The 27535-nt window shown below is 36.0% G+C and overlaps 1 long non-coding RNA gene across 2 annotated transcripts in view; it reads right to left on the bottom strand.

Annotated features, from left to right (window-relative positions):
* LOC123284228 (uncharacterized) overlaps positions 1 to 27535 on the bottom strand; it is a 107153-nt gene that overhangs the window by 26983 nt on the left and 52635 nt on the right. For both annotated transcript variants that reach the window (XR_011502433.1, XR_011502434.1), the window contains exon 3: positions 1936 to 2024. This is a non-coding gene — a long non-coding RNA (uncharacterized lncRNA). The remainder of the gene's footprint in view (positions 1 to 1935; positions 2025 to 27535) is intronic.

The following is a 27535-nucleotide window of genomic DNA, read 5'->3' as shown; positions in this document are numbered from 1 at the left end:
CGACCTGAGAGGATGCAAATGCCTCAGTGATAGCATCCTGTGCTTACAACTACACAAACACACATATTAACCGAAACAACATTGAGGAATCTTTTCTTACCCGCCACTCTCTGTGCGTAGTTGAAGTCATAAGGCATTTCTCTAAAGATGAATTTACATCTTTTAATCTGGTATTTAAATGAAATTTAAAAGTTCCTATTCTATTGAATTGTTATTTACTCTAACTAATCCAGTTATTTTAAGGATATAGTCCTTTGCTGTACATTACAGCTTTGAAATTAACCTCAAGTGTACCTTCTCTGTAAAGTGAATGTAAGGAGGATTTGTGTACAGGAGGTAAGAATTACTTGCGGAAAATACGGGCACTTCCAAACTCATTGCATTTACATATGCCACACTTTTCAGTTTGCCTAGTTCTTTTTTTTTTTTTTTTAATAAATTGCTGCCTTCTTTTTTTTTTTTTTTTTGGTGAGGGAGATTGGCCCTGAGCTAACATCTGTTGCCAATCTTCTTCAATTTTTTTCTCCCCAAAGTCCCAGGACATAGCTGTATCCTAGTTGTAGGTCATTCTAGTTCTTCTATGTGGGATGCTGCCACAACCTGGCTTGATGAGCAGTTTGTAGGTCCCCACCAGGATCCAAATCAGTGAACCCCAGACCACCAAAGTGGAGCAAGCGAATTTAACCACTTCGCCATGGGGACAGCCCCCAGCCTAGTTCTTGATTAAAGGGCATTTTCGATTTTAGCACTGGCCTTTCTTGGGCAGACAGGGAGATATATACAAGTGCATTTGCCTATCTTTCTTACTATGACTATATCTAAAGTTCTGGGAACTTGTGCATGAGAAGGAAGAAAATAATTATTCTTACAGAGATAAGCACTTAGATGGTCATGATTAGGCAATCTGTGAGTTATGAGGCAATAGAGTGGTCTTCCTTTTAAATTCAGACACCTTCAGTTATTCAAAGAGTAAGGAAAACATGGAAATCTATGCTCCCAGGTAGCCCCCAGTCTATGCCAACCAATTACCTATTACCTGACAGAGTCCATCAGCGTCTTCGCCAGACTGTGCATGAGCAGGAGCACAGTGTACAAACTACTTCCTTTCATTCACTTGTTCAATAGCATTTGAGTCTCCTGTAAAAACCCAAATCAGCTTTCCATGACAACTGGCAAAAGAGACTTAGTTACTAATTACAAATTACAAGTATTGCCTCTGCCTTCAGTAGGCTACCATCTCCAGTCCTCACATACCTCTGTCAAAGAAATTCATCTGGTCTAAGAGGTATAAAACAATTAACTGGATAGGCTTAAGGACAAATAGACGTGCAATCCAGCTACAACATTTGCCAGGCCCAATATATTTACTCACATGCACATCATCTCTTCTGAAGCCTCAATCTATAACAATAAATTCATCAGTAATAAATTCGTAGATGAGAAAATGGTAAAGTTTGTTGGTCCATATGCTGTAAACTATAAGACAGGCAAATGACACAGTAAAAACTCATACCAGGGAGCCGGTCCCGTGGCCTAGTGTTTAAGGCCAGCCACATACAAAATAGAGGAAGACTGGTGCAGATATTAGCTCAGGGCAAATCTTCCTCAGCAAGAAAAAAACTGTCATATATTTTCAACAGATATTTATTGACCAACCTACAATGCACAAACATTAGTTAGAAGATATGGAGACTTTAAAGTAAAGTAATAAAGGAGCAAAACACAAATAAATACAATGCAAGAAAAAAATGATGCTTGCTAAGTAGAAGCATTGAGGAAAGTTTCCTAAAGTAAATTGAAAGGATTTAGACAAGCACCAACAGTGTGGAGGAAGATGCAGGGTGAGAAAGGTGACTGGAAAACTTGGCCGCAGGGAGTCTAGAGACCGTGTCTGGGCAATGGTGATGTTCACTGTAGCAGGACCGTAAGACTTACCATGAAATGGCCAAAAATCAAATTAGATTGATTTGGCTGTATGTATATGTATAGATCAGCCAGGAGTGACCAAGATTATTCCAGGGAATCTGCAAAGACAAAACAATTTACATAATAATATTAAGATGGCATTTGCCTTCTTCACTTTCATTCTTTCAAGTGTACAGTGGCATTTTCTAGAGGATACATAACATGTGACGCCTCAACTGATTGAGTGCAGATCTGAGAAACCAACTGTCTTTTACAAATCCAGACATTAAAGAAATCTGTAAAGAGACTATAGAACAATGAGACTCTTCTCATTATTTTTTTTGCCTTAAGAAATAAGTTCTACATATTGTCATTGTGAACTTGCAATATGTTTACTGTTTTTATTTTTCAATGTATTAAATCTATTGTATAATTTCTTTTTTAATTTCTAAATATGTTAAATTGGAGTATATATAGCCTATAGTAACAAAAGCACTTTGGGATCTTTGATGATTTTTAAAAGTAGAAAGTGGTCCCTAGACCAAATGCTTGAGAAATGCTGGTATAGATAAAAGAATTTGGGTTTCCTCCTTAAGAACAAGGCAAGGAGGAAGTGATCATTGGAATTTATTGAAAATGAGAGGACACCATCAGAGTTTGGAGCTCTGCCAAATTTATCTGCTGTATTGCACTACAAAATCTGTTTTGTAGCATTTATGTTTGCCCATTTAGCATTTGTACACAATATTCCTTCCATGTTAAAGAGCACACAAGATTTGTATTAGGCACCTCTTGTATACCGATTCAAAACCTCTTGGCTTTCTTATTCCACCTACTGTTGTCATCACCAGTCCTGCACAGGGTCAACTATTCTGTCCAGGTGCCACCAGCCTTGACTCAAGTCTGCACTATCTTCTTCACTCTTCCCCCTTTGGCTTCTCTGAACCACAGTGTGTGATGACCACAGGAACCCACTTTGCACTCACACTTGTGCCCGACCCAGAAATGCACTACCAGTGAGAAATGAATGATGAGGACCAATAAATAAGCATATCTACTTTTCTTTTCCTGAGTGGGAACTTCTGAGACACATTCCATAAGGCATGTCAACAAGGTGCCAAGGGACCCTATTAAAGGAGACAACTTGATAACCCATCTTTCTTTGGCTTTTCCTCCTTCCTAGCTTCACGCCCCCTCTATTCTTCACTTCTGCTTCCTGGGATGATGTTTGCAAATGAAAAAGTCTCTGCTTTGGGGGAAATCCAACTAAGATAATATTCAACCAAATTTTTTTCCTAAAAATCTAAGTATTTTCCTGTCACACTAATCAAATCCAATCTGTTTCCTGCTAGTGAAAATTGAAAAGTGCTATGGGAAGTGTGTATTTGTAGAGCAAGAGATACAAATGTGAAATGCATCTTTGATAAACGCACTCATACATATTTTTGCTTCTGTTTTAAATGAAGACCAAATAATATGTTGATAAAATACTACTTCAGCTTTAAAAGGAATCCATTGGTTAAATTAAGCTTCTACTGGGTAGCAGAAAAGAATTATAATAAAATAAAAAGTGAAAGTTCTCAATGAACCAGAAAAATAAAGTGTTTTAAGCTTTTAAGATCCTTCTCCATATCAAATCTGAAGAATAATGGTTAAGAATCTAATTTAACATTTCCCAGTACCTTAGAATTTTGCATACTTTTTCTGTCTTTAGCAGAAGAATTTCTCCTATGAATTCAATTTTGTGCCATCCCATTAATACCACGTAGTGACATTTCATAGGTCATCATTAACTTCCAGAATCTCCTCTGGCAGAAAGCCCTCTTCTCGGGATTTCCACTCAGTGTTTTGGCCCCATGTGAGTATGCTGAGCATACTTAGAAGAAATAAACCTATCCCAGTTGTATTAATAAGTCAGAGACTATGACCCTATCATTTAACACATTCTGCTTAGTAATTATTAAATAACTATGGAGGGAAGTTTGATGCCCTTTTTGTAACCTACCACACTCATGTTGTTGGCCTTGTGGTCAAGACTGACATAATTTTAAATATAATCACTTAATCCCTAAGAATTGTTATTCCATTTGCTCATTCTACTTGTTCATTACGTATAAATCCAACTACCTATTGCTTGAAATATGCATTTATGTTAAACATCATAGAAAATAAGCCTCGAATTTGTCATTTCTAATTATCTGCAAATGTCAATGTTCCTCGAAATATTCTTCCTGTTTAAGTATAGATTTTGTAGATTCTCTGGTAAATTTCAAACTAGCATAAGAAGTAGTTCAAGCAACATCCCTTCTTTGAAAGCTTATTTGACCATATCTGCCACACAAGCACAGGTAGATTGTAATACTTCTGTTCCCCTCTTTGACATACTAAATTGTACCACATTTTATTATACATGCTAACGTGTTTGTCTCTTTAAGTTCTTTAGAGGCACACACAGTGCTACATACACTTTTACATGTTCAATGTCTAGTGCCTAACAAATAGAAAATGTCAAATAAATGAATGCATGACTGGATGATGAATGAAAGGATGCATCAATCAATAAATGAATGAAAGAACAAATAAATGAATAATTGAAACAAGTAGGCTCAATAGAGTACCAGAGGCAGAATTCCGGAAGCACAATGGAAAAGTCCAGACCAATTAAGGAAGTTTTATTTTTTTCTCTCTTTTCTTCCAGTTTCCATTTCAGTATTTAAATTGTTTCTGATTTAGTGGAAATGAAAAGAGATTTTTCACTGAGCTAATTTTTCTATTTTAATGTTCTTTCTGTCTTTAATTAAATATTCTCCAGAAGCTTGTCTTTTGCCTTCTCTTCCCTCCCTCAGAAATGAAGCAGGGAATGCTCAGCTCACAGGTTTCACAAAGATTTCACAGCTCTATTTTTAATGTTTGCAGTAGAGTTGGAGACATACGTTAAAAATTTTTTTAAAGCCTTATTATTATTAATTCCAACAAACTGTTACAGAGAAAGAATTGTTCTGATCAGAATAATACTAATTAATTTTACATAATCAGGGATTTGCCATCAGCGCAGCTTTGTGCGCTCTCACGACTTGTCATTCTCTGCTGGATGCCAAATCCACACCTTTGTGCTTTCACACTTTCAGCAGCGGTGTGTTCTACTCTAGACGCCAAGATTTAGAGCTTTAGAAGTAGGCATGTGGAAGATAACAGGAGAATTATAGTTTCTTGATTAAAATTGCTGTTTAGAAGTAGTACAGAATTTTGTTCGCTAATCTTTTGTTTCGTCCTTTGTCTTCTGGTAAAGTCGGTTACTTTGTGCGTTATTGGCACGGCACGAGGCAAGCCACAGTAGCTAGCAGCCTTGAGCTTAATTTTTCGTAATTGGACTTAAAAATTTGCTTTTGGCCATTTGTCTAGAACTATTTCACTTTCCCAGAGCTTTTGAAATCATCAATCTTATATGTATCACTTGGATAGCTAGTTTGACAGTTTTGATAGGCCAGTATTGTAGTTTAAATTTCATTTTGGAAGATTTCACTTGACATTTCAGACTTATTATGCTACCTTAAAACCTAGAGTTCCCTTGGGCTTCTGTCTTTGATCTCAGGTCATCATTTGTTAATGCCAGTGATCCAAAGCATCCCCCTCGTGTGAATGTTAACTCAAAAACCTTGTGAAGTACCATTTCGTTGTGGCTCTTTTTTATTAGTAATTATATTGGACAGTTTGAGAGCAGTCTATACATACTATAGAAACTCTTCCAATACAATTTCATTAATTATTAAGATTAATAATAATTAGAAATTACAGTTGTGTTTCATTAAGGATAAATAATGAAGTTATAATTGAAGTGATACTTCCTTTTCATAAAATTTGAAAGGAGGAAAGGAACAGCACACCACAGAACCCTCGGTTTCATTTCTTTCTTCTTTTGCTGCCACCGAAAAGAATTTCTATAGCTGCATTAAACCAAGATGAAGTGTGACTGTAATTAATACTATTGTAAAAAAGGTCATTTATAGGTTTATTTTGCCACCAGTAAAGCTTCTGTAAAGAATATATTAAAGAAAAATGAAGTAAGTGGTCATTTTAACAAGGTATTCACAAATAACACTTCTGTAAAAAGAATTCTGCTTTAATGTTTTGAAAAGATCAAGTGGTTCACAAAAAATAATTTATATACTTAGTAATGGAATAAGGCATTGCCTGTGTTTTATATCATACACTAATAATGCAAATCATTATCATTAAGAAGTCATTTTTTGTTTGTGTATAAGCAAGAAAAGGTATTCTAGATTGCGGTTTTCTATCCTCACATATAGAAATAATCATTCCTCAATTTTCCTTATTTTTTAACTCATGAAACTCTGAAGACTCAGAGCAATTCCACCTAAATAACTAAGAACAATCTGGTGTGGGTTCATCAGTAGGAAGATGCTTTCCTGGGAATACTTGATTGCATGCCATGGCATCGTTGGTTTTCTTGTGTTGGTATCTCTGAAATACTAGAAATTGTTTTTATTCTCTTCAAATATCTTAAAATCACAACACATCTCTGGCATTTCTTCCATCTACCATGCAAATACTTGTTATTTTATTCACCAATCTATATTGATGCTTCTGATTCCCTTTGTATTGCTAATTGATTGCCTCAAACACTGATTGACACAGCATCTCGTTCTCCGTAGACTATATTATCTCTTTCTAGTCACCTTAAACCTCGGTCAAACTTTTCCTTTGCACCTTTGGACAGATTTGCACTGTCAAATCCACATTTTATTTTATTTCTTTATGTAGTGTTATTTTGGGTTAGGGACGTTTTTCAGAGAACAAAATAAATGGCAGAGAGCTGCCATAGAAAAATAGTGTATCCGAGAATACTCTCTTCTCAGTGTCCAGAAGAGTGCTATTAGCTGAGAGCATGTGCAGCACGGTCCTCTAACGTCACAGGCCAAAAGGATACCACGGGGCTGCTACACCAGCTCTCCTGGGCTGTGACTTTGTGATGACTTTCAACACAGGCACGGGAAATGTGTGTGTGTGCACACACATATGTGTTTTAAAAGTATGCCATCATAGAAGCATGTGTATATGTGTAAAATAATTCTTTTATTAGTTATTGTACAGAAAAATACCCAATCAAAGACGCATGAATTAAAGTTAATCTAGTTATGAGTGTAACATTCCAGTTTGCAGAGCCCAAAGGAATTGAAAAGGTAAGAAAATAGCACATCTCTCTCTCTCCTTCTGTTCTCAAATTCAATTTTTATATGCTAATTAACTACTTGGGAACTATATTTCCCTTCTATTTTGTTTTGATCCTGTGAACTGAGAAGCAATTTATAGAAATATATCAATATATTAACAGACTCCCATTACAACTAAATAATATGTGTGACCACATGAGATTGCTTTAAAAGGATTTTATTTCCATTGTTGTCAGAATCATCTTTGTATTCAAGTTTAAAGCGTAAAAGCAGATTTATAAAATTTAATCAATAATGTGCATTACAGAAATAATTTTCTATAGGTGTCGTAATGATGATGTATGTTTCTGTTTCAATTAACTTCAGGAGAAATAAACAAGGTTTGATTATATGCAAAATTTACTGGAACAAGAACCTTCCACTAAATATACAGAGCAATGCTCTGCTGAAAAGATTGGATATGCTCTTTGTTTGCTCATATTAAACTCTGATAAAGACATGTCCTCCTATATTAGTCCAAAATTCCAATTTCAAATATTTACCTTCACCTGCATACCCTTTATCTTCTAAGCAACGTAGAATTACTGGATTCCCATTACAATTTTCTTTCACCTTTCACTGGCTAACTGAACAGTGTTTCCCTGAAGTAAATCCTTTCATCACCAACATGCCGAAGTACCAGTGTCCTTCCCTGGACTTCTGCTTCAACAGTTGGGAAAAGCTTTTCTCTCTTTTCCCTAGGAGAGTTGATTCAGGGATAAGGGAAGCCTAGAGCTGGCACTGGCCAGATATCTTTGCCACAGCATGAGTGGAGACTGCCTGAGAATGAAGCCAACTCAGAGGAAAGCATCAGAAATAATCAGTTCTGATTCTTTCCTCTGAGGAAAGTGAGAGGAGAAGCCTCATAACACTGTTTGAAACCCCAAACCCAGTGGTGCCCAAGTAAGGTTGACTGCTTGGACAACTTCCCCAGCCACCAATTATATGAGACGATAGATTCTCCTTTTGGTCCCTTTAGTATGAAAGCCTTTTTGTCACATGTACCTGAAAGGTTTGTGACTAACACACATGCACACACACACACATTTAGCACTTAACCTTGAACACATAGGATAGCACATCTTATCTTGGAAGTGCTGAGAATGAACTTTCAAAAAGAAGGAAATGTTCTTGAATCTTAGCCTGAGACAATGAAGGTATATCTTAGGAGAAAATGAGTAATATGATGCATTGTTAATCTAACATAGTGTTTCTTGGAAGAAACATACAATACCATTTGTCTGTTATATCCCAAGCCTTGATTGTGATCTTCAACAGGGTTCCCATCCAGATATTTCTTTCTAACTGAAGTCCACTCTATAGCTGACTTCACCGGACTTTCTTGTTTCTTATCATACGCTCAGCCTAACCAATAAGTCAGTGGCGAAGAATCATCGTCTGTAGCTTTCTCCCAATTCTGAAGTTGATATAAAACTAACCCATAAACTCAGTTGTTTGGAATTCCCTGTGTTGTGGATGATATATTTGTACGTCACCATACTTTGAGAACACTAACATCTGAGCTCCCTTTTGACCACATAGTGGAGGTTAGGAGTTGGATCCAGGCTCCCTGTAGAGAATGGCAGAAGGGAGAGTGGGGCCTCCTCTCAGCCTTCCTTTAGGTAAACATGTGGTAAAATATCCTTTAGAAAAATGCATAAATCTTCTCCTGTTTAAGTAAAAGATGGTTTGATTGTTATTTTTGCTTTCAGAAAATCCAAAGAAAAAAATGTAATCCTCACTGCCTGGAGAGGAAGGAAGAGCTTAGATTCTAAGACAACATGAAACCATTAGGTATATGGCAGAAGCTAGAAAGAAGAGAGGATCCTGGTTGACAAATTAAAATAAAAACTGTTTCATGGTGTAGCGGTATTTTCAGGACTCCGCTCATATCCACCAACCTTCATCATTTTACTGTCTGCTTAAAACACTTCCAACTTCCAGCCCCTGCATTTCTTTGCTAAGGGTTTTCTCTGTCCAGTGGAACTTGCCCTGTGTTCGTGGCAGGCAGCCAGACATTCTAGGGAATTAATGTCCCCAACCCTAGCTGTTCTCAACTACAGGTGGACAAGAATTGGTGTATAAATGCCTCAGCTTCCTTACCCTTCAAGTAAAAAAAGCCTGAGATGTGTATTCTATACGTTGTTTCTCGTCGTTCCTCAGAAGGATTACTTCCTGTCGCCCACAGTGTTACCTCAATTGTTAATGAGCTCTTTATTGTCTCCTTCTCTTCCCTGTCTAAATTTGCCAATTCTCTACTGTTGTTTTCTAGAATTAATTCCCAGCCAACTAGCCATTCCAAAATCCGTATTCCAGGGCTTAATTCTTTGGGATCCCAAACCAAGACACCTAGTAATGTTAATCTTTACCTTAGACTCCCAATCCCTTTAGAGTAGATTAAAGACATCATGGAGAGGTGGGATCTAAGATGCTTCTGCATCTGGGTCAAATTCTTCTTCATCATCATCATCATCATTGTTATTTTACCCAAAAATATTTGATTATATGACCCACTATTTCCTCTCTTTATTCTTATTTCTGTTTACATATTATTCCTTCTTTCCTGGACTTGGCTCCATTCTTCCCATAGTATAACAGTATACATTTTGGTGAGAGTTTATTTGCACTCATGTCTCATGGTGTTTGTTTTTCTAGAATGTTCTTTATTTAACTACCATTTCCTTAATAAATGCTTATCTGGATATAAAGTTCAACTAATTACTAGATATAAAATTTTAAGTTGCTAGTTATGTTCCCTCAGTATTTTAATTCTTTTTCACTGTCATCTGTTTCTACTGTTGTTGTTGGTAAGTGTACTAAGTTTTATTCTTTGTAAGTAATATTTTATGTCTGATTGCTTTTAAACCACATGCTTTTTCTTGAATGCTCAGAATTTCATTAAACTATGTCTAGATGTGGATTTTTTTAATTCATTCTGGTAGAGATCTACCACGATTCATGAACATGAGAAATCAAGATTTTCTTCAACTCCAGAAAATTTGCAGGAATTATGTCTTTCATATTATCTCTTTTCTACTCTCTGTATTCACTTTTTTTTGTTAATTAGTAATATCTTGGCCTATCTCATTCTCTCTTCCATGTTTCCTAGATTACTTTTATTCCATTTTATCGCTTTAAGTCTCTGTGCTTCATTCGGAGTAATTTATTCAGCTCTTGTTTCCAGTTTGTACCTTTTCAAGAGCTATATTAATAAGCCATTTAATTTTTCCTTTAAGTTTTTTCCTATTATTACATTTTTCATTTCTATAAGTTCTTTTGGCTCATTTTAAATTTTGTTCTCATTATTTTTATAGCATCTTGTTTCTTACTTGTAGTTTAACTCTATATTTCATTTTTTTAAACATTTAAACTTACATTTTCTATCTTATAATGATTTCATATCTGATAAGTCTACGTTTAATTTTGCTATTTGTTGTCTCTGCTGATTCTTATTTATCATGGCATATTTTATGTCATTTGAGGTTGTGAATTCCTCTCAGGAGAGCTTTTTCTGTGAGAACACTGTGCAACCTGGATTGAGTGCTTTGTTCCAGAAAGCGTTCGCATTTGCTTCTGCTAGTGCTGGGTCATTAATAACAGAGAATGAATTTGTTAGTTTTAGATGTCCTTGACCTCTCTGGCGGTATAAACTGAAAACCCAAAACTTTATGGAGGCAAAGATTTGGTTACAATCTCAGAAGTTTTGCTGTTTTCCTCTGAGAGCCTAGCTGTGGAAGGTCAAGGCTTCTGAGTTGATGTGGCTTCAGCTAACTCTTTCCCTAACCAAAGCCTTGTGTCCTGTCCCTGTAGGAATGTGGAAAACCAAGCATTCTGGTGACTTATGTCAACAAACACTCCCCTAGAAACCATAGCTTCAGCTGTAACTTTTCATGTGCATCATCAGCTACAGCTCGAGATTTTCCTTAATCTCTTGTTAATTAAAGCATGTATTTTTAAATATTTTATTGTGTTTCGTCCAATATTTCTAAATGTTTTGAAGCAGAAGGTTTTCATTATTTATTAAGTTGAGCCATATGAAATTTTCATTTTTTGCCAGTGAAAACGGTAGAACATTGACTTGATATGGGTGAGTCTAATAATTACCTACATTAATGGAGATGAATATCTCTCTAGTCCTTCATTCTGGTAAATAAATGGCATTTACTGGGAATAGCAGCTAGTTTTTGGTGTTTCTGTCAACTGGCTACCAGACGTTTGGATAGAATTTATAGACTATTTCCAAACTAGGACTATTTTCAGTGTTCTATCAGACTTTCACTCAAAAAATATCACAATCAAATCTTCGAGGTTGAATGATTCAATTTAGATTGTGGCAATAAGTGCCTAAATCATTCTTTGGTTGCATTTAGGTGTTTTTACAGCATTTAGCCATATATGACAATATATATACATATATTAAAGTATATATCATTGATTTCTTTCATCAGTAAGTAAAGAAAATAAGTGCCCTGAAGGAACTAAACTCTTGGTAAGCTAGCTGTTTGTGTAATAGCTTTCTTCTTAAGAAATATTTATAGTTATCCTTAATTTTTTAAATTGACATATATTAGCCATCATATGGTAGGTTCTGGCTATCCTAGATATACCAAACTTATCAAATTTATCATTGAAATAAATCACTGAGTAAGATACTTGAAATCTCAAGAATGGTCTTCGGAGGCATTTTCATGTCACAAACAAGTGATTTTTGTTTGTTTCTTAATCCCATTTCAAAATCATTTTACCTTTTACCATCTGGGTTCAGCAGGATAGAAAAAGAAAGTCATGACTTGATAGGCATTTTTTCAGAGAACACACTAAAAATATACAGGTGACATGACCATACTTGGATCTTATTTACAATTTTCTCTGTTTTGTTCAACAGTGGATTAAGATCAGCAGGCATTTTTTACAGTCATAAATATCTGGAGATAAAATGGTGCATAAATTGCCATTGCAGTATAGCCTCCTCCATTCAGTTCATAAAATAGCACTTAATTAAGTGAGAAACCTCTTCTCTTGTATCATGGTTTTTCAATAATAAGGAAAACAAAACATACTGAACACTTCTCTCTCTTGTACGCATAGGCCAAACGTTAGTTCGCACTTTACACATCAGTGTTCCTTCCACAGGTAAACAACATATTGGTGGCATGTATATTGGAGAGTGACAGTCCCTCCACAAGGTATACTCACAATGCTATGCTGACATGCCATGTCAGTTGATAAGTGTATTCTCCCCATAGTTTGTTCTGCTTTCCCTCACATGATCATATTTATCATTAACTGATTTGCAAAGCTCTTAAAAGATGGCATGATGGGGCCAGCCCCATGGTCTAATGGTTAAGTTTGCTCCACTTCAGCAGCCCAAGATCAATTCCTGGGCACCCAACTACACCACTTGTCAACAGTCCTGATGTGACAGCGACCCACATACCAAATAGAGGAAGATTGGCACAGATATTAACTCAGGGCAAATCCTCCTCAAGCAAAAAGAGGAAGATTGGCAACAGATAGTTAGTTCAGGCTGAATCTTCCTCAGCAAAAAAAAAAAAAAAAAAAAAGGCATGACTTTTTTTAAATTATAAAGACTAACACTTGGAATGCTAAACTTTGATAGCTGAGTTTTGCTTTTTTCTCTCCTATTTGAACCAATTAATTAATTTCACACAGAAAATGATGATTTTCATCCTATACAGGTAAAATCCAAACATTTTACCACAGAGGTCACCATGATTTTTTTTAAATGGCACATGCACTGTGAAACCTCCATGCAACCATTTGCAAAAGTTCAAAACAGTTGAAGCATTGCAACTCAGTATAAACAGTTACCAGTTTAACAAATCTAATTTAAGATTAGCTCCTTTGAAATTCCTGTTTGCAATTTTCTCTTGCTGCTGTCTTTGTGAAATCATTACATGCTTGGAAGTTTTATTCCGAGAGCAAACAAATTCACATTCTATATTTTAACACAAGTCCTAGTCAATGTGCATATTTATGGCTTTATTCTGTGTTGCAGTATTTATGATCCTATTTTATCACTACCTTCATGCTTTAGTGAGTGACTTTTAAGCTATTGATCCTTTCCTGTGAGTTGGGGATACAATAAAGCAACATCCCAGTTACAATAAAAATGCAAATTTAACAAATTTAATTAATAAAATGCAATTTATATGAAAATACCTTAGTCAAGACAAATTACTGCCTGTTAAATGAATGTTAGCCCAGACCAACTGTCCAGCACAGTACTTGTAGTTCATTATTAAAAACTTAATAATTATTGTCTATGTAATAGAATTTCTGTGAAAAATAGTTAATCTCAAATTTCAAATGTATGAAATACATGTGAACAAAAGGTTTCATCTTTTTATATTCATAGAAAACTATCAAATCTCCTTTGGACAATTGATAGTCTGCCACACTTTAAGAAGATGACTCCAGTCAATGGGAAGCCATTCTGTAAAGGAGAGACATAACCTTCATAAATCAGAAAGTACTCCAGAGAATATTTCAAAGGTTCAAATGATAAACAAGAAAACAAGAGGGCATGAATCACAGGAGAGGAAATAGTAATGGTAAGTAGAAGCAGGAAATGGTGTGAAGAGCCATTTTGGTATAAAATCTCTAGTTTCCACTTTCTACCTACAGTCTTTCTTTACTATTTTTGTGTTGGTCCCAGCCTAACAATAATGATGGTACCAGGTAGAAATATCAGGATCCACTCACGTGGGGCCCTATTACTTGTGGCCAACCTGGACAGACTTATCCCCAACCAGAGCCAATGTTGTGGCTGGACAGCCCTTGTGGTTCTTATTCTGATTGCAAGAAACACTTCAGCAACAACCATCAGGGAATTTTGGAAAAAAAAATATTTATTGCTCATAGGTCTTGAAGGGTACACGGCATGCCCAAGGGCCACACAGTAAGGACTCAGGTAGAGAAAGACAGAGAGATTGAGAGAAAGAGTGAGAGAGAGAGCAGACCTGGATTCTGTCTTCATTGGGGTCTGAGGGTGGGGTTCCTAGGGTTTCATGGGTTCACTCTTTATTGGTAAATTTAAAACATAAGAGCAGGAATTAGGGCACGAGAAGGGATAAGTAGGGTCATTTGAGCAGTCAGTTATCTAGGTTACCCAGGGCTTTCTAAAAGAGGAATTTCATGGGCGGGGCGGCCTGTCTTCTTATCTAGCTGTTTCACTAGTAGCTGTGTCATAAAGCTGGCAATATCTTTATTTGAGAAGGATATCTGAAATGGATGCCTCCACAATCAAAAGCTAATGTCAGGCACTTATGCTATACTTACCCATTCCAATTAGGCATCTGTGGCCAGCAGTCTACTGAAACAGGAAAGTAGCATATCACTCTTATGTTGTCCAATCCCATGATCAGAGACCTGTTCCTACCTAATTTACTTGATTTGTTAACAGTGTTGGACTCACAGGAAACACTATTGTCTTGGCTTCCATGACACCACACTTCCCTCTGCCCTATGCCTGAACATTCCATTCAGCCCCAGACTAAGTTAACTGCCTACTTAGCATTAACACTTTCATACCTAATAATTATCTAACATTTGAACTCTTAATCAATACTCATATCCTTTGCTTCCCTAGTCTTCTTCATCTCAGTAAAAGTCACCATCACTGAGGCCATTACACATGTCCTTCTTCCTCATCTATCATTAGAGCCTGTGAACAATAATGCCAAAACATATCCAAACTTCATCTCCATTGTTACCATTCCAAACCAGTCCTATCAGATATCAATCAGACTGGTTTAAAACCCTCCTAGCTTCTTTGTCAGCTTGTAATCCATTCTCTATATCAGAACCCAGAGTCATCTTTAAAAATCATAAATGATATCATGGCAACTCTTTGCCTACAAGTCTTCTAATTAAGACCTAAAAGATTGTTACCTGACTTCAGCCCTGTCCATATCACAAACCTCTTTGACACTCTACCCCCAGCTTGCTAAGCTTTAGCCACACTTGTTCTCCTGCTGGTACAATGCTTTAAGTCAGGTCCAACTTAGGAAATTTACACTTTGCATTCTCTCCCTGAATGCACTGCCCTCTGATCTTCACATGTCTGCCTCTCTTGAATCATTTGAGTCTTAGCTACGAAAGTCATCTACTTAATGAAATGTTCCTAGATCATATAAATTATCATTTCAGTCACTCTATAACATGTCTTAATTTCTTTGTAGTAAATTTCACTATCCAAAATTAGTTTTTATATATTGATTTGTTTGTTTATTGTCTGTCTTTTTCCCATTAGAATCAAAGTCCCATGAGTCCAGAAACTTTTTCTTACTTGTCATTGTGTCACTCATTAAAAAAAGAAATACTCGATAAATATTTGTTGCATGGATGGATGATAAATTAATAAGTGAATGATTTGGTAATCAAGATAATATGACATATAGTGAATAACAGGGAGAATTAAGAATGACTGGAGTTGAAAGACTAAATGACTAACCAAATAGTGATGACCTGAACATGAGTACAAAACCCAGAGGATGAAGATTAGAAGAGGAATCTTGAATTGGCCAAATAGGAGGGACCAGAATATCCAAGTAGTGACCTTCAGTAGTTTGGAGCTTATTGGAGAGATTGGGACAAGAAATACAGAACTGGATTCACTTGAATGAAGATGATCGTTATCAACCACTGAAGTGGTTGAACTCATTAAGAGAAACAACATAGAACAGAATGACAAGTTCTGAATGTCAAAGAATGGAAAATGTAAAGAGTCAGGAAAAAACAGAAAAAATGTAGGTAAGAGCAGAAAGGTAAATTCAAATTCTCATAATGCAAAGATGAGATGAGGCGAGTCTTTCCCACGCAGTGAATGATCAACATCACCAACCACAGTAGGTGTTCAGTAAATGTTGAGTAGGATGAAAACTGAGGAGTTTGAACTGGGCTAAGCTAGTAAGGTCTGCAGGCAATTTGTAAATGGTTGAGGAGTGAGAGAAAAATTAAGAAGTGAAGACAGTGAACAGGGACTACTCTTTCAAAGCATGACATTAAATGGTAGAAAAATAAGGAATAACAGTCTGAATACCTTTTTAAGAGAGAATAAACTTGCACATGTTTGTAAGTTAAGGAGAAATGGCCAGAAAAGTGGGAGGATTAAAGATTCAAGTCAGTTGGAGGTGAAGATGTGACTAAGTGGGCAGACAAATTGGATATCAATATAGTAATTGTGGAGTGATTGGGACCACCTTCTGAAACAAGTGATGGCCTTTATCACCGAAACATCAGGGAGGCAAAGTGGATAGGTAAACAGCATGTGTTCTGGGCTAGAACTTTATGAAGATCATGTTATAGAGGAGCATTCCACAGGGCAGTGTAGGTAAGATACCACTAACAAACTCCCCTTGGCAATTTCAGCACCTATGTGATCATCATGAGTTGTTTCACTTGCATTGCAATTACTTGTCCACTCAGCCTGAACAGCCATATTGTAAATGTAATGTAAAAGGAAAAAGAAATAGATGGCTAACAAGAAATTACAAAAAAATATTGTAAAGCATATTTTTCACCCAGTTTTGCTCAAATAACAATAAGATGACACTGTGCCAAAGACAGAACCAGTGTAATTGCTAATAGCACCTCCTCTTCTCCACAAATGTGTCCCAGTTTTGGATGATAAACATTATGATTTATTGTCATCTTATATAAAAATATGTAATATGATAATATACAACATTTTAACAATGACTTGTGGTAGAGCTGGAATACCAGATCACATTGCAGAAATACTCAGTGATCCATAACTAATAAGAAAATCAGCAGCAAAATTTATCCAATTTTGTGACTTGTCGAATTAAGAGTTATGGAATGAAATAATGTCAATATGTACTGAGCAGTATGTTCCAGGCACTGCTCTACACTGTTAACATGGGTAATCTCATTTAATCATCACAACAAGCCTAGGAGAGAGGTCTTTTATAATTCTCACCTAGCAGATAAACTGAGAGACTGAGAAATTAATTAATTTGAATAAGGTAAGAAAGCAGAAAATGATGGAATTTACAATTAAAAGCAGACAACTTGGTAGAATTTTAAGGTATTAGTGAGTGCGGAACTAAAAAGACTGGGATGTGGTTTAGCAGACAAATGACCAGTGGGAGACTTTACATGAGGCTGATCAAAAAAAAGCAAGAGTTGAACCTAAGGGCAAAAACACATTCAAAAGAAGTAAGGAGCTGATTGAGTGGGCAGATAAAAGGCTGTGGTCAGAGAAGGGATTTCAAAGTTTGAGGCCATGCACATAAAACCATGGTAAATACTGATGGACCTGGGGAGGAATTGTGCTTGTGAGTGACTGAAACACATTAACAAAGCAGAGGAAAGTTTTAGAAGTTAAGGAACCAGTAAATTAATGGAAAAATATTGAAATATAAATAATAAAAAATATTAAGATCTCAAAGAGAGAAGTAAAAAAGGACAAATGATACTTTTATGAAATAGACTTTAAGCAAAGCTTTATTTCCACTTTTCTTTTTAAAACACACACACACACACACACACACACACACACTGAATTATGCTGAAATTCTCCTGATTCTACCACCAGGTTTTGGAGAAGAAAATTTAGAAATGTAAAATTGGGTGTTTAACAAATGCCCCTTTTCTTGATGATACTATATCACTATTAATGTACTCAGAATAGCTTGTCTAAGTACCAATCAAAATGTAGCTTGAACTTATTATCAATATAAAAAATAGATCTGTATTTCCATTAGCTCAAGACAAATTTTCCATAATGGTCAGTGTATCCCAGAATCCATATGATTCCCAAAACAAACAGTAGATCTCCACTGACCTAATTATGTACTGAGAAAGAATTTGCTCTGCTCTTACTCAAAAGCTGTTTCTCTTTCAGAAGTCCCTCGAGAGAAACAGATTTCGTAACTTAAAAAGGAAACTCATTTAATCAACTGATACCGTTCGTCCTTTTTGTCTGTTCCAATAATTGCTACACTTTTAACACCAAAGGAAAAATACTAAGCCTGTCCTTAAAAGACTTTTTTTCCCTCATATTAAAGCAGGAAGGATTATATTTATACAGAAGTTGAAATAGCTTTATTTGAGTTAGGAGAAAAACAGCGATAAACCTGTGCCACCAATTATATAACAATCTCATGAGGAAGCAGCGTTTGGTGCTTAGAGGGTTTAGGAAAGTAAGTTTGACAATGTTCATTTCACTTCCCTTCAGCACAAATAGGCAACATCATTATTTGTCGATAGCAAATGGCTGTGGATGAGAAAATACCATTGGATGTGAATCTACTTTGTGAATCCTTCCCATTAGATTCATCAACATACACTACATTAAAAAGCAATTTGCACTATTCAGCGTATTAAAATAAGTTCTTTTTGTGTTTAAAAATTTAAGGGCTGTTTGGTCATATTTCAGTAATCGAAGAGCCTAATTCTTACAATTTAGATTTATTGATAAAACAATTAATGTCAGTTATGAAGATACTGAAAATAAACAAAATGCTGAAGATTGAGTGTTTAAATTCAGTTAATATCTTTGAGTAACTATATGCGTTCGTAATCCTTCTGTCCTAAAATACCTCTACTGCTAGTGGGAAAATTTCCTTGTTTGCACTGACTTTTTCTGCTAGACAGCAAAACTGTATAGAAAGTGTCAGTTTCCTATAGTTTGGGGGACATCTTCAAATAGTATACACATTTTTTTTAACCTTGCTTGAAGTTTCAAGATTGCTTTTTGGACAATTTCAAAATACCTATCACATTTCATATCGAATGCTATTTACAAAATGGTAGTGCATTTTTCCAACACCCTTCAGAAGTCACTAAACGCATTTTCATTTTCACTTTTAAACAATGTCTACATTATGACAAGGCAATTCAATGAAAAGTGAAAAATTCACCCAAAAGGAGATTTTCTCTAAACCATACTGAACATTCTTTTTGGAAGATTTTCCTCTCCAACTTCAGTTTTGGAAATATTTAATTTATTGCTGACAATAAGAATCCCTGTTAATCTATAGGTAATTAATCTTGAGAGTATATAGAGGAGGGAGAGAAAACTTGGCTTACAAAATTTTCTATTTTATTCATTTCAGAGTATTTTTCTCTCACTCCATAGCACTAGTCAACGTCCAAGTCCAATGCTGACTCTGAAGGGAAACTTTCAAAAACAGAGTCTAAATTAGTCCCTTTCACGTTAAATATCACCTTCATCATTCTCCAGTCTGCCTGCATTTATATCCCTTTCCGTCAACATAAGCCTAAGGATTCCAACATCTCCATTAAAATAGAAACAGAAAAATTTCTGATGTGCATTTTCCTGAGACCTTTTAAATATTTCTGGGTTATGGACAATACACCTCTAATACTCTATACATCATCTATTCCAAGTTACTAAAGCATTCTATCTACCACCTAAAGGAAGAGATGCCTTCATATTTGTATTGATTTGTCCCTATTCACAATGGATACAACCATCCCGAGAAAGATTATTTTCATTCTCTGAAATCACTGTAGCAGAGTAGTTCAGCTTGTGTCCTTTGGAGCCAGATCACCAAGTTAGTCTGGAACATGGCAATATTCATGTGTCCTCGGGCAAGTTATCTAACTCTTATTCTCTTCTGTTTCCTCATCCAAATATTGGAGACAGTAATAGAACCTACACTATGAGGTTAGTGTGAGAATTAAATGAGAGGTGGTACACAGGTTTCTTATTAGAACCCAGAGTTTCCAGCACAAAATCAGAGCTCATGCTTAAGAAATGTTACCTGATTTTTGTTATTTTGGGTTTTTTCATTATTATTTTTAATAACCCTAGGATGAGTATATTTCCTCATAAAAACACATAACAAAGGTAGGTCATTGTGTGAATATAAAGCTGGTCTACACTTGAGAAAAGGTTATACTTAAAAGCATTTTATATATCTGAGTTCACTTTGGTTCTTTTTAAATATGAGACCCACAAAAGTTCAATATTATGCTCTGTTAGTTAAAATGGGCTTATCACTAGACAGGACGTTTAGCAGAAATAGAAGTAGAAACTACCTCTGAAGGTTCTCTCTGTTGTTTAAAACCTCAATGCAAACCCAGTCCCTAAACGTTACACAGATAACGTTGTGTTAGATCCACAGAGTTATCTTTGTACTTTGTCTCTTTAATCTCAATCATTTCAAAATATTCTCTTTGCTATAACATCAGAGTCTCAATCTAAAGAAATTTCTGCATTGAATATTAAGTTATAAAAATAATTGTTTTGGTAAGAGAAAGAGGCTAAATGAGACAGAATCAGGTCAGCAGAACAGTAAAGTTAATCTTTTAGGAATTTTAGGGATGGAGTTGTTTTCTTTCCCTTTGTTTTGAGAGCTATAAATACATACGTATAAAATATAAACATTATTGAAGATATGCAACATTGTTACATCCAACTTTTGCTCAAAGACACAGTTTTTGATTATATATTCTTATAACTTTTATCAATAAATTTGTGCCATATGTGTAAAGAATAGTCATATAAAGCAGTTTCTCCCCATTACTCTAATCTAGTTCCCAATGCTGTAGAATGTCATTCAAGTTGATTCCAGCCAATATTAGAAATAGCTTTCATTCATCTATTGATTTATCTCATTATAGTAAGCAGAATTACAAGATGACCTGATGATCTCTACTCTCTAGTGTCTTACTCTCAAGAGTTTCTTCTTCTTGAGAGTGGGTGGGACCAGTAACTTTCTTCTAACAGAATACTCTAAAAGTTTCATGATTAGGTTATGATATGGAGTTTTTTCCAGCTTTCTTGAGGTATAATTGACAAATAAAATTGTAAGTTATTTAAGGTGTACATTATGATGATTTGATATACAAACACAGTGAGAAAGGATTCCCCTCAACCAGTTATTTATCACATTCATCTCCTCACACATTTATCTTTTTTTTGATGAAAACATTTAAGTTCTACTCTCTTAGAAAATTTCAATTATAAAATATAGTGTTATCAACTATAGTTACCATGTCATACATTAGATCCTCAGACCTTATTCATCTTATAGCTGAAAGTTTGTACCCTTTTACCAACCTCTCTCTATTTCCCCCACCCCACCACCCCTGGCAACCACTTTTCTACTCTCTGTTTCTATGAGTCAGACTTTTTTAGAGTCCACATATAAGTGATTCCATGTGTATTTGTCTTTCTCCCTCTTGCTTATTGCACTTAGCATAATGTCCTCAAGGTTATGATATGTTTATAAGACTCTGTCTTGCTAATACACATAACAGAGACTCTCTAGCTGGCCTTGAAGAAGTAAGCTGCCATTATATGAACTTTCCATGAAGAGGGCCATGTGGCAGGGGACTGGACATGACCTGTAGGATCTGAGGGCAGCCTCCAGCAGCAACCAACAAGAAGCCAGGGCTCTCAGTCACAGAGCCTCAGGAAATGAATTCTGCCAACAACCTGAATGAGCTTGGAAGTGGATTCTCCCCAGTCAAGACTCCATATGAGAATGCAGCCGTGGACAACACCTTACTGTAGCCTTGTGAGACCCTGGACAGAAGACCAGGTAAGCCATGCCCAGAATCGTGGCCCACAGAAACTATGTGATAATAAATGTACATTGTTTTAAGCCACTAAGTGAATGTTAATCTAACAGCAGTAGAAAACTAATACACTCACTTTTCAAAGTCACATTTTGAAAAATCAGGAAATAGCACGAGGAAGCCGTACCACTTTTTTCAGTTACCCAAAACCTTCACTGCTGCTTTCCTCTCACATCTGGCTAGATTTCCATCAAATCTGGTAGTTGATGACATGCTTTCTTCATCTCCAGCTATCTTTTTGTGTGAGTATGGATAGTATTTTAAAGAAAAGGAAACAGAACATATCATCCCATGTCCCAAGTTTCTGTCACCAGTAACATCACCTATTTCAGCTGTAGTCAGTTCTATTTATAGCAGTTGGAAGTGATTTAAATAACTCAAATGGCTTAAGTAGAAAGGAGATTGATGATGTCAAACGACAAGAAGCTTTCAGTAGGACAGGCTCTAGGCTCTGCAAACTAAAACTCCAGCTCAGCTTCTTTGTGATTCTTTTATCAATTTCCTAAGTTGGTTTCATCCTGCAGCAGATCCAGTAATCACATCTAGACACGACAAGTCTGGCATTCGAGGAAGGGCCATTCTTTTCTCTTACCAAAGAAACCTTCCCCAGAAACTCTCCAGCAGACTTTTCTTCCGGCCTTATTGGCCACAATTAGTGGCACATGTCTCTTCTACAACAATCATTGCCAAAGTTTAGCCCATCTAACCTTATCTAAAGGTTAGGCCAATCCCCGCCTTTCCTGGAAGTTAGATAACACAATCAAAATAAGATTTTGTTAGTGGGAATACACGAAAAAGAGGAGAGAGTTTAGGAAGACATACTTGAAGAAGTTATACCATGATGGATATTGAGGACAACTGAGTAAATCCCAGGCAGAAATGGACGAAAGAAACAGGAGGCTAGGCATATGAAAGATGATTGGGGCCTGAATGAGGATAGCTGAAGTCTAGCTGAAGGGAATGTGAGGAGGGGAAATGATTTGTAAAATATTTAGGTAGTACAATTAGGAAGGTTCTAAGTCTATTATAAAATATCCATCTCCCTCAAAACGCTGTACACACAACCCACCTTTCTGCACCCAGTTCACTTACAAAATTAAATTACTTTCAAAGATAATCTATAATATCTTGGAAATACACAGTATTCATGTTAAAGGTCACAAATGAGTTAATTTTTCCTATCTACTCTGATCAGTTCAGGCTTGAGAGCAGCTAAAAAGTGACCAGTGTGCTAATTGCAAATACCGGAGATAACTGATTCAAAATATGAGAGCCACTTACGCATGAACACATGAACAGCCTTCATTTCAAGATATAAAACCAAAAGTTAAAGCAAATTGTCCTCTTATAAAAGTTCTCATGTAAAATTGTAAATTGTGCCTTCCTTTACAAAAACCTTCAACTGGCATGGTGAAAAGATTCACGTCTTTTAAATATCTGGCGTAAGGCTTTAAACCATTGTACACGTGAATAATTTTGTGAAGTTCAAAATAATTATATATGACTCCCGATAATTAAAATAAAATTGTTAAATTAAAAAAGACAATTAAAGCTGGAGTAAAATGATCTGTGTTAAAATCATAAAATTGACATTGTCTTAATTATTAGCACGATCCATTTTTAATCTATGACATTTATAAAGCAAGAGATTTTACTTATCCAGTCTTATTAGCATAATAATCATTGCACTTTACATGGCTTTAACAATAAATTACTTCCGTCATATTTAAGTTTTGCTCAGACAAACAGAATTAAATATGTATTGAACTTAAAGGTTAAAGCCCATTCATTAATTCTGTTATTGTTTTTCACAAGCCAAATTCTCCATTAGGGTACCTCTTGACTTCATGGCATGGATTCTAATCATTTTCTAGTAATGAACCCCAGACTGACATGAGATAATGCCTTTGGGTATTTTCACTTGTAAGAAACCTCAACCTCTAACCCCTATCACTTCATTTGCATAATCACTTGCATATATCTTCCTCCATTTGGGATGTGTCTGTGTTTTTCTGCATTAATTTTATGTTTTATTATCTTAGAACTACTTCCTTCTTGATTTTTTTCTTTGTATTTTTCTTCATTGCCCCCCCAGGCCTGCACCCACTGCTCCTGAGGTTTCCTCCCAGAGGAGGCCTTCTTGCTTCCATTTGTTTGGTCATTGCTTAGAAGAGACTGATGGACTTTGATTTTGATAGATTTTGATGCACATAAGCAAATTCTTGCAGGACATTTGGTCCTGTCCAAAATGTCCATCAGACATTTGGTCCACACCAAAAGGTCCTTGATATTTGGTCCTGTCCAGAATGTCCATAAGACAGGACCAAATGTCTGTAAATCAAGCAAATTACTACACAGTCTTCTTTTTCAGACTATTGTATCCATGATAAACAGTTCAGAAGTATCTTCAAACAGAAGTTTCCCTGGTTCACACAATCCTACTTTCCAAGAGTTCTAGACTGCAACTTGGGCATGGAGTGTGGACTCTCCCTTTTATTCTACACATTCTTCACATCGTATTTTCAGTTATTACACACAATTTGATTAAAAGAACTATCACGATACAATGTAAGGATTCTCAAACCGCAAATTATGTGGGGATAGGTACCATATAGTCATCTTTCTCCCCTTTAATGTGCACTTGGCTTCTTTTCTTAGTGTCACACTACTTCACTCACAGGCCAATTGGGAGTTCACTCTTCCTATAACTTCCTGTAACTCTTTTTTTAAAAAGCATCTTTCACCATGGTCCTATTTTCCCCAATAATTAATTTCCTTCATCTCAGACATGGAATTATTAATATTTATCTCTTCCAAACTAAATTAACTTCCACCTGCTGCTCCTTTCTTCAAAGATGGACTTTGAGCAACACAGCATCCTCTCTAGTATTTCTTTGGGACTTTCCTTTTCTCCAGACTGGGTTCCTGTCCCCAGTCCTACAGTCATGTGATCCTCACTGGTTTCATTACCCATTGATCTTTCTGCTGTTTGTCAACTATGAATCTATCACATCAACCTTCTCAAAACCTACATTTGCTCCACTCACACTTCAAAAGGGGCATCTACACTGAGCTGAGGCTCTGTATATTTTAGTGCCTGTTTAGAAAATGATGTCAGTGGTCATATTATAACTATTAATGTAAATTCTGCTCAGAATTCTTCACTGGATTCCCACTGCATTTAAAATAAAGTGGAAATGCCTCATCGTGGCATTCATTGGTCTCTGCCTCATTCTCCAACGTAATTTCTTAACACTGATCCCACCTCCGGCACTGCAACCTGGAGAGGTCCTACAAGTCACTTTGTATTTCTCTGCCTCTCCTGGAATGTTTCCTCAGAATTTTGTCCATCTCTTTCTGATTTATCTATCTTTTTCAGCTTAAATTTCACCTCCCTGGAGAACTTTTCCAACAATCTTATCTAAAATATAGCCATGTGTATTTCGTAGCACATAACCTTTGTATTTGCTCTTACAATGTATAATTACTTTTCATATTTTATTTTTTTACTTTTACTACATATTTTACTTTTTTATTTTAATTTCCCACCAATAGAATGTAAGCTCCAAGGGGCCATCTCTGCCTTGTTTGCTCTTGTATCCTTGGCATTTTGGACAATATCTGGTCCATAGCAGAAACTCATTAAATCTTTGCTAAATAAATGAACAAAGAGATGCATGTGTAGGAATCATGTTAATGCAAGGAATTAATTTACATCTGCAAGATGGTGTATGTTAGGCCCTGCTTGCCAAAAATAAGTAATGTAGAACTCTTGAAGGAATGAGACTTCTCTAAAATCTATTTAGAAGTAGTAGACATTTTATCCAACCAAAAATTTTAAGTAACTTACTTTTTACAAGCTACAATTTCTAAATTTCCAAATATTCTAAAATATCTTACTTATTTTTTTCTTTTTGATGTCTTTTAAGCCTAAATTAAATTAGAAATCAAAGTACCTGGTGTTTCCAGGCAATTGAAAAAGGCAATTTCATAGACGGTAAACTCCTTTGTGAGACCATGAGCTCCTTGAGGGCATGTCTAACCAAATCTCTGAAACCCTGTTAGTGCCTATAAAATGTCTCCTTGTGAATACACAGCAATACTTTGCAGATGGTGATGACAAATCATTATACACATTCACTTTGGAGTCTAAACTGTTTACAAATGCTCGAATAAACAAAATGATGGGGGATACTCAATATTTTTCAGATTCAAAAACTGGAATTCAATACGCATTTACTCAATGTTTAGGGAATAGTGGGCACTGAGACACTCTCAAGTAGTGCTCTGCGAGGCACAGCCATGCTCTTGTCTAAGAGGAGCCTCTTTAAAACTGTAATATGTGATGTATTCAATGGCCTGATTGTGTCCTAAGGGTAGGTCCACCTAAAGACTTCACTTAGCGGTTAGAAATGATTCAGAAACCTGAGGAAATCAAGTCTACAAGGAGGCAAATAATGAGAGACTCTGGGAGTCTTTATTTGACGTCAGAAGCTTTAAATGGGAGAAAATAACACATAAGAAGACCAGGCACTAGACAACAGTTTATGCATTGGTTTTCGAGTAAATATCTTGGAAGTTTAGTTTAGAATCAATAAACTCTCTGGATTTTGATTAGGAAAGGTTCAGAAATGTAAAACCTCTTTCCAATGAGCTTCTGAAAACATTCCCATTAAACATTTAAGTTAGCTTTCTGTACATTTTCTGTCTTATGGACATTTTGGTGAACTCGCAGGAAGTGTGAAGACCTTCAGGAGACTCTTCCCTTAGATGGTGAGTTCTGGAAAAATGTTAAGAGTTGGGGTATCAGAATGCCTGAAGAGAAGACATGGCTCAAAGTGATTTTGATTAAAGCAAGCCAGGGAATGCATACCAAACCGTATTTAGGCAACAATGCCCTGGTAAAATCACACAATTCTATCCAGAGAGATTTGTCATGTGTAAAGGCAGGTAAGAGCATCAAGGACAGTCATGAAGTGGCCTGGAGGACTATCATCATGGAGGACTCCTCCCCTCAGGTGAGTGTGTCACTCATTTGAGGGGAGAAGGGGGAAACATTCATCCATCAGCTCCCTTTCCCCATTGGTCAATGATTCACCCCACAAAGTAGTAATCTCCCTGAATTTTGAGGTTACACAAATGCTGCTGAGAGGTGCAAGCCTGAAACTAGTTGAACCTGCAACAGGCTGTCAGAGCCCACATGGAACTAGTCACTGCAGTGGTACCTGACATAAGAGATAGGTGAGGCCAGTGGTCTGCAGCAGTACAAACAAGGTACCCAAAGCACTTCCTAAGCAAGCTCTGGATTCTTCTCCACTTGGATTAAAAAAGATCTCACTTCAATATGCATATATGGGTGTGTGTGTGTGTGTGTGTGTACAAATAATATTACAAATAGAATTTTCCCTGTTCTAATATTGGCAAGAATATTACCATAGTTCAATTCTTTCAATCAATCAATAAATGTACTTCTCATAGTTGGACAGAATTTTCAGTGACAGCAAAATATCATCTAATTCTTCACACACACACACACAAAGATAGCTGTCAGCTGAAATCAAGCATGGCTCACTTCATTCAGAAAAGAATATATACGGCTGTAGAATATTTTGTGTGCAAAGTGCCATTCTCCTCTTTCACCCCAGAAAGGGTAGAGTAAAGATGCTGAGAATTTACAATAAAAAAATTACTCCATATTTTAATTAAAATTTAAGATTACAGTTACACATGTTTTTTCCTGTTTTTCTTTATTATTTCCCAATTGATTTGGAATCCTAATAAAGCACAAAGATTTTCCTCTG

Source organism: Equus asinus, chromosome 3, assembly GCF_041296235.1.
Source record: "Equus asinus isolate D_3611 breed Donkey chromosome 3, EquAss-T2T_v2, whole genome shotgun sequence".
NCBI classification, from domain to species: domain Eukaryota; kingdom Metazoa; phylum Chordata; class Mammalia; order Perissodactyla; family Equidae; genus Equus; species Equus asinus.
The sequence above is the reverse complement of the archived record's forward strand: the minus strand, read 5'-3'. Positions and strand labels throughout refer to the sequence as shown.